This window comes from Piliocolobus tephrosceles, chromosome 3 (assembly GCF_002776525.5).
Source record: "Piliocolobus tephrosceles isolate RC106 chromosome 3, ASM277652v3, whole genome shotgun sequence".
Taxonomy (NCBI): Eukaryota; Metazoa; Chordata; class Mammalia; order Primates; family Cercopithecidae; genus Piliocolobus; species Piliocolobus tephrosceles.
The window spans coordinates 152,179-160,007 of record NC_045436.1 but is presented as its reverse complement, the minus strand read 5'-3'; positions in this window follow the sequence as shown (position 1 = coordinate 160,007).

The window sequence follows — 7,829 nt, the reverse complement described above, 5'->3', positions numbered from 1 at the left end:
GACATATAAGTAGTCACTAAATTGTGATGTGCTAAAAATAAAATAGTGTCACTATAAATACGATACAAAATCCTCAACACTACAGAAAAGTGGAGTCAAGGGAACAGAGAGAAAACTGAGCTGGGATAGATTATTTGAATTGAACTTAAAGAATGAATGGGCCTCACATATAACCTGGATGACAATTTTTTTCATACTTACAAATGAGGAGAAAAGGCTAAACCAAAAACCCCTGCCAACCAAGACATGCCTTTACGTAGAGTCCCCACTGCTGGCTTCAAGCGCAGACCCACTGGGAGCTCGTTCCGGGACTTAACCCCATGGTCACTGCTGCTTCGCTCCTTTTGGGTGACACTGCGTGGATGGTCACAAGCCAGCTGACTCGGTGACGTCACACTGTCTGAGGCTTCCTGTGCACAACCCCCCCGGGTGAAGGTGGCTTTTCCAAACCTAGTGAAACCGTTTGTATGTCGAAGGGACGCTTCCCCTGAACATTCAACATCATCCTGTTAGAGTGACCATCTCTTGCTTCAAACTGAGGTTCCCCCATATTCCACATAGGTCTGTTCATTACTTGTTAATGGTTGTCATTTATTATCCCCTTGTTTATTACTGAAATTATGATTCATTAAGTAATAAAAATCTGCTTGGAACATGCTGACGGAATAAGCGCTGCATTGTTTCAAAGGGTCTTTGCTGATTTTATTGTGCTCTTTTAGGAAAAAATGTTTTCTCTTCTGTTGAAAAAGAACCATCTCTATGAAACTATGTGGACCAATAAATTATTCACGTATAGCCATCATTTTAGGTTAAAAATTAGCTGATTTAGAAGCATTTGTATTGTCAAATTTTATTGCTTTCCAGTTCTGGTCATAGTTTCCGTCACCCCCTGCAACTCACACTGTGCATCACAGCCAAGGCCATGGCCTAGAGCACTCCCTTTGCGCCAATCTCCTCCTCACGCGGCTCCCTGTTGCTGCCACGTCTCATCCACACTCCTCCTTGATTACCTTGATGGTAACACCCATCAGCTGCCTCAGACTCACTTCTGCTACTCTCCACATGAACTCCCTGCTCCAGTCAGCAGGATTTCTTACCAAGCCACATCTCCTCTCTACCCAACACCTACAGGCAAGTGCCAGGCTGGTTTCCAGCTCTCGGCCTCTGCTCCTTTACTCAGCCAGTATTTATTACCTGCTACTACTGGCCAGGCCCAGTGAAGGATGTTCACATACATAAGACAGGCTCCCTGCTTCTCAACAGCTTATACCTCTAACAGGCAAGATAGGCTATCCAGGTAAATAATTTCCAGAGTATGACAGGTGTTCCAACAGGCATAGGCAAGCTCCACTTCAGTGTCCAAGGAGAGAACTCTAGCCCGCGTCATACACCATCTTACACCTTCTTAGGACTTCCACGTGGGCTGGCATCATCTCACCGTTACACTGCACAATTCCAGGGCAAGGATTCTGCCTCCAGTTTCTTTGTTTACCTCGCTATACCCAGCACGCTGGGACATGATTAGGCATGTGTATTTTATCTAAACTTGCAGTATAATACATGCATTTTATAAAGATTTGAGTTTAGTTTTCTCTCTGTTGTCTTTTTCTGGAGACAGGGTCTCGCACTGTTGCCCAGGATACAGAGCAGTCCTGCAATCACGGCTTGCTGTGGCCTCCTCCTCCTGTGCTCAAGCCATCCTCCTGCCTCAGCCTCCTGTGTAGCTGGGACTCCAGGCAAGTGCCACCATGCCTGGAAAATTTGTAAAGTTTTGTCTAGAGATGGTTTCTCATCGTGTTTCCCAGGCTGGTCTCGAATATCTTGCCTCAAGCAATTCTTCCACCTCAGCCTCCCAAAGTGTTGGGATTACAGGTGTGAGCTACCGTACCCAGATAGAATAAAATAAATTTTTAATTAAAAATTTCCGTTTTTAATGGGAAAATATGGATTATATGTGTCTAATAAAAATAACCTTCAATAGATATGGTCCTAATTTTAAAAAAATGACTATGTGCTTCATTCATTCATTCATTCATTCATGCTCTCAACAATTGTATACTGAAGACTCACTATGATGTAAGTGCTGGTATTTTCTCTACGAGGAGAACAAAATAGCCGACTCTGAGGAGCTTCTGTTCTGAGAACTCTCCAAGAGAAACAGAACCTTGACCTCCGAGGGCTTCCTGATGTCCCAGAGCCACTGCATCACTAAGTTGGGGCCACCATGCACAGCAGGTTATTCTAAACGTTTCCAAACTATGAATATATATTTTGTCCTCTGTATTTTTTCTCCATTTACTTAAAAAAACTTTAGTGTGCTCTGCAATGTGACTGCCCACGGGTCAGCTCCAGCACGGAGTACAAGCAGCAGAGCACGCAGAGCACAAACTAAATGGGGCCCACCACACCCTGCTTTGATCACCCCGTATTTTTCATGACTTTTACCAAAGAGATATAAGCATTAGTGGTTGTGAACTACTTATGCCCATGGCGTTTTATTACAGTTTGCCCATATAAAGAGTTTTTGTGGCCCGTATAAGGCAGCAACCTCTTTGATGAGTAACATGGAGCATTTCCATCCACCCAGACCCAACACTGACCTAGAACACAAAGAGAATTCGCCAAAGGCTTTCACCAGGATTCTCTGTTCTTCTTTCTGTCTTTCGAGAACTCATTTCTCTTAAAAGAAAGAAAAGTATCCGTGGTTTCCACTTAAGTCAAACGGCCAAACAGCTCCCAGGAAAAATCTAGAGAGAGGAGGATGATTGGAGAGGCGGGGAGAGAGGACATAAACCTCCTTCCTTCTTATCAAGTTCTAATACTCTGCTGCTCAAGAGAATTTGGAATCTCAGACATACTTGATACGAAAATGACATAATTCATTTATTGACAGCCGGGTAAAATTGTATCCTAACACAATCACAGAGAGTGCTGTTGTTGCTTGAACAAAACAAAGCAACACAAAAGCATTTGGCCAATGAGGTTCACAAGACGCAAGAGACTGCAAGCCAGTGAGTGACAGGCTTACGTTCCAGCCTTATACTGAGACGGCACGGGGTCAGATTTTCAGAGAAGTTTTGACAAAGAATTTCACTGCCCTCACAATACATTTTATGCCTCTCCTAAGAAATGCTTAATGTCTGCAATTATGTGTCAGCCACCCAAAAGCTTCAGAACGCTGTGCAACTGCAGCATGCAAAAGCAAACAGGTCAGAAAAGAAAACTGGGACGTCCCTGCCCTCTGCTGGACACACAGGTGAAGGGCGATTCCTGCACTGACTCCTGGCCCTGTGAGGAGTTCAGCCTGCAGCTGACCACACTTTCCTCAGTACAAGAGATCTTGAGTGCACAAGGCCTAATCTGGGCCATGGACCTGCATGACTCTTGTGACTGCTTAGATAAACTACCTGTCACCAAAGGATGAATCAAAGCAAGGAGTGATGTTGAAATATTTTAATTGTTCTTTTTAAGTAGTTGCTATATATTTAAGAAAAAGCTTTTGTCAATGTGAAAAATGTCTATTGACATGTATTCATAACCGTAAACAATTACCACTGCGGTATGTGAAAAGAGATGGGGACAACAGCATGAACAGGAAAAGCTGTCCTGTCTCACAGGTCAGTGACGTTACAGTTGAGGACACATGTCTGTCGTTTATAGATTTGTTTTGTTCTTGAAGCCAACACCTTCTTTAAATGTTGTCTTGAAGTGCACACTGCCATGGGGTTGACTTAGTTTGAAAATCACTTTGTATTTGGCATCAGGCCTAGACAGTGACAGCAGCCTAGACACACAGAATGAAGCCATGTGAAGGCAGTCTAAGTTCAAAAACAAACCAAAAAATTAGTGTGTCCAGTTTCCAGTCGTAATAACTTGACCTTAAAAACAAGCCACTGACTCTCGGGAAGTCTGCTTCCCTCCAAATCCAGCTCATTTGGAAGGGAAGGAAACATTTACTGAGCCCCTCCCCTCTCTGCCCACGCACCAGCCCGTGCAGCTTCCCAACTACACCGTGAGGTGCCCAGGATTACCTACATTTTACAGGTGAGCTCACGCTCAGAACACACACGCAGAAGAGGCTACTAGCAGTCACACACGGCCCACCTTGTCTCGGGCTTGGAGACAATCTTACCTGTACATCCGACTCTCTCCACAAGACCCTTCTGAGCTAGGTGGAAAAAGGTAAGTCAAAGAGAGAACACCCAGCGCCTTAGCCCTGAGGCTGCACTGACATATCCACCATCTGGGACAAATCCTAACATTTCCCTGCCTCAGCAGCTACCTCTGTACAAGGGGACACCCAGTCTCACACTCACCTCACTTCATGGTCATTCAGATGACTTGTTTTTACCAGTGGGTTCTTGGTACTGAGAAGTATTTAAATTAGTCTTTTCTTTTTTTTTTTTTTTTTTTATTTTGAGACGGAGTCTTGCTGTGTCTCCTGGGCTGGAGTGCAGTGGCCGGATCTCAGCTCACTGCAAGCTCCGCCTCCCGGGTTCACGCCATTCTCCTGCCTCAGCCTCCGGAGTAGCTGGGACTACAGGCGCCCACCACCTCGCCCGGCTAGTTTTTTGTATTTTTTTTAGTAGAGACGGGGTTTCACCGTGTTAGCCAGGATGGTCTCGATCTCCTGACCTCATGATCCGCCCGTCTCGGCCTCCCAAAGTGCTGGGATTACAGGCTTGAGCCACCGCGCCCGGCCTAAATTAGTCTTTTCTAAAGTGGTTGCGTGGGCCAGGTACACTGGCTCACACCTGTAACCCCAGCACTTTGGGAGGCTGAAGCGGGGAATCACCTGAGGTCAGGAGTTTGAGACCAGCCTGGCCAACAGGGTGAAACCCCCATCTCTACTAAAACTACAAAAGTTAGCCAGGTGTGGTGGCACAGACCTGTAATCCCATCTACTCAGGGGGCTGAGGCAGAAGAATGACTTAAACCTGGAGGCGGAGGCTGCAGTGAGCTGAGATGGTGCCTCTGCACTCCAGCCTGGGTGACAGAGAGAGACTCCATCTCCAAAAATAATAATAATAACAATAAAGCGGTTGTGTAGAACAGGGAAAAGAGCGCTGACTCTAGAAGTCCACAAGGCTGGGTGAGATCCAGGCACTGCCATTTGCCAGCTCCCCAACCTGTGACACTCCAAGCCCAAGTTCCCTGCCGTCACCCGCAAGAGCAACAGGCCTCCTCCCGTGCTGTTCTGCGAATCCCAGTAGCCTGCCCCATGGCCAATGCTCAACAAATGCCCATTCATTTCTCTCTCCCCGTTCCCTTCAAACGTGGTGAGTTCTTTATGTAACTGGAGAATTTAAATCCATCTGGGGAAAGACACTAGATGATTCTCAGGGTCCTTCCAGTCCCGTACTTTTAAAACTATTGCTATGCAAACTTTTTCTAAGTGCTTAGGAAATAGTGGAAAGTAATAAAAGGCCATTTCTATGATCCTCACATGATTACAGAAGCCAGAAGTAGCTTAAAAGGTACCCAGTTCTGTTCTCCTACTTTAGAAATAAATTTTGACCTAATGGACTCACCCAAGAAGAAACCAAGACTAGAATGTAGCCCAGTGAGGTCCAAAAGATGTAATAATGCTGCTTTAACCCACCCCTTGCCAGAATCTTCTACAGCATACACGGCTGCACCCTCTGAACTACGTGGAGTAGGCAGGGTGAGCCTCACCTCAAATCCCAAAAGGCAGGATGGAAAGCAGGCAGCACGCCTGATTAGAGAGCTCCTGCAAACCAGCATCGTGAGAGGGACTTTTTCTTTAATCTGGGTAGAAATAAGCCTATAGTCTAAACACATTTTTTAAAATACACAGGATTTATCTTGTGTTAGGAATGTGAATAGATTAACAAAAGCTGCATTTGAGCACATTAATGTAAAACTAACTAAATAAATAAAATCAGAAGGTCTGAAGGAAAGGGAAGTACCTTGGAAGAGCTAGGAATGAGATGTTTAACCACAGATGTGCCCACCCCCTGGCTTCCTGTGCTCTGCACCCCCCACCTTTGGGGGACATTTGAGGCAGTGCTCATCCAGTCATAGCGTAGGCCTTCTGCCTCATTTCATTCCTGTCTGAATTCATTATAGTATTAAACAGCCCTGCCTGCGACCTCCAGTGTGGTGTGACCACAGCTTAGTCCTTGCCCACATCCAGCACCCTCAGCATTCCATCTCCTGGAATATATTACAAAGATACTTCACTCTCAACTTAGTCTTTCAGAAATGAATACAAATAGCACCTTCTCTGATGTAATTAGACTGGGCTGGAGCTTGGATCTGTCTCCCAGGTTTAACAACAGGTGACCTGTCACGTATCACTTCTGTGGCTGCTCCCCAGCAGGGACCCCCACCCACCAGGTCTAATTTCACAGGTTTCCTAATTACTTCTTTGTGGTATGTTTGTTTCCTTGGGTGATTAGTTTAGCAGAATCCCTGCCTGAAGAATGATTTTGGAAGTGCTGGCACTTATTTATTCACTTGCCAATGGCTCCACAGCAGCACCAGGCATTTGCATTCAAAAGCAGAAGTTATTACCATTTCGTCTTTGGTGTCATGCATGCACATACATATAATTATGAATGAAGATAAACAGCCTTTTTAAAAATCTCTGACAATATTTTTGTAGCACTTGTGTTCATGTGCTGTCTGAACAAATATTAATATAATGCATCACTCTTTTTGGAGTATTGACTTGTCAATATAGCACTGCACAAATCCAGAATTTTAAATACTAACCAAATGTTAAGAAGAAATACTCTACCATAGAGAATCATATATAAATACAAATCTCAGCTTTCCTTTTATCTACGTGATTTAACATATATATTAGGTATATCTTCTCTTAAATTGTAAAACCAGAAGTCATTTCTATGGGAGAAGTTCATAAACACACAGGCAACCTTCCTGCCTGACTTATAGCTTAATGGCTTATGCATTTGTGTATTTATGTGCATTAGACAAAGATTCATTTTCAAGTCTCCATTAATCCTTAGAAGCAGAAAAATACAGATGTGCCAACCTGAGACTTTCATACAAAGAGACTCATGATGCCCTGTTAGTCTCAAAATCGATTCAAAAGACCACCTTAGAGAGGAGACCCCTTTAATAAAGTAGTCATTCAGCCCTTTGGATGGGCTCCCAGGGAAGGCCTCTCAAGGATCACATTTCACAGCATAGCAAACTTGCTAAATTGGAATACATCTACAGCTGTATCTTCTCTTGGTAAGACGGAAAGGCTGGGAAATGGACTTTTGACTAGCCTCCAGGAGGAGGAAAGCTAGCTTTTTTCCTTCACTTATTTTTAAACCTATTAAACTTGAATATGTAGTAGAAATATGGAAATAGTCTGGAAAATAAATTCTAAGAAGCAGAACTGATGAATCATTTTAACATACTTACCTGAAGAGTATGAATGTTCTCACTCTTAAAAATTGACTGGATGGGCCAGGCACAGTGGCTCACATCTATAATCCCAGCACTTTGGGAGGCCAAGGCAGGCGGATGACCTGAGGTCAGGAGTTTGAGACCAGCCCGGCCAACATGGCAAAACCCCATCTCTACTACTAAAAATACAAAAATTAGCTGAGCATGGTGGTGCATGCCTGTAGCCCCAGCTACTAGGGAGGTTGAGGCAGGAGAATCACTTGAACCTGGAAGGCGGAGCGTGCCGAGATCACACCACTGCACTCTAGCCTGGGTGACAAAGCAAGACTCTGTCTCAAAACAAAACAAAACAAAACAGAAACAAAACAAAACCAGGATGGATGAGCAAGGCATGCTCTTTAGCAATGGCTACACTCCTCCGCAGGGCCGGCAACCCAGGGGCA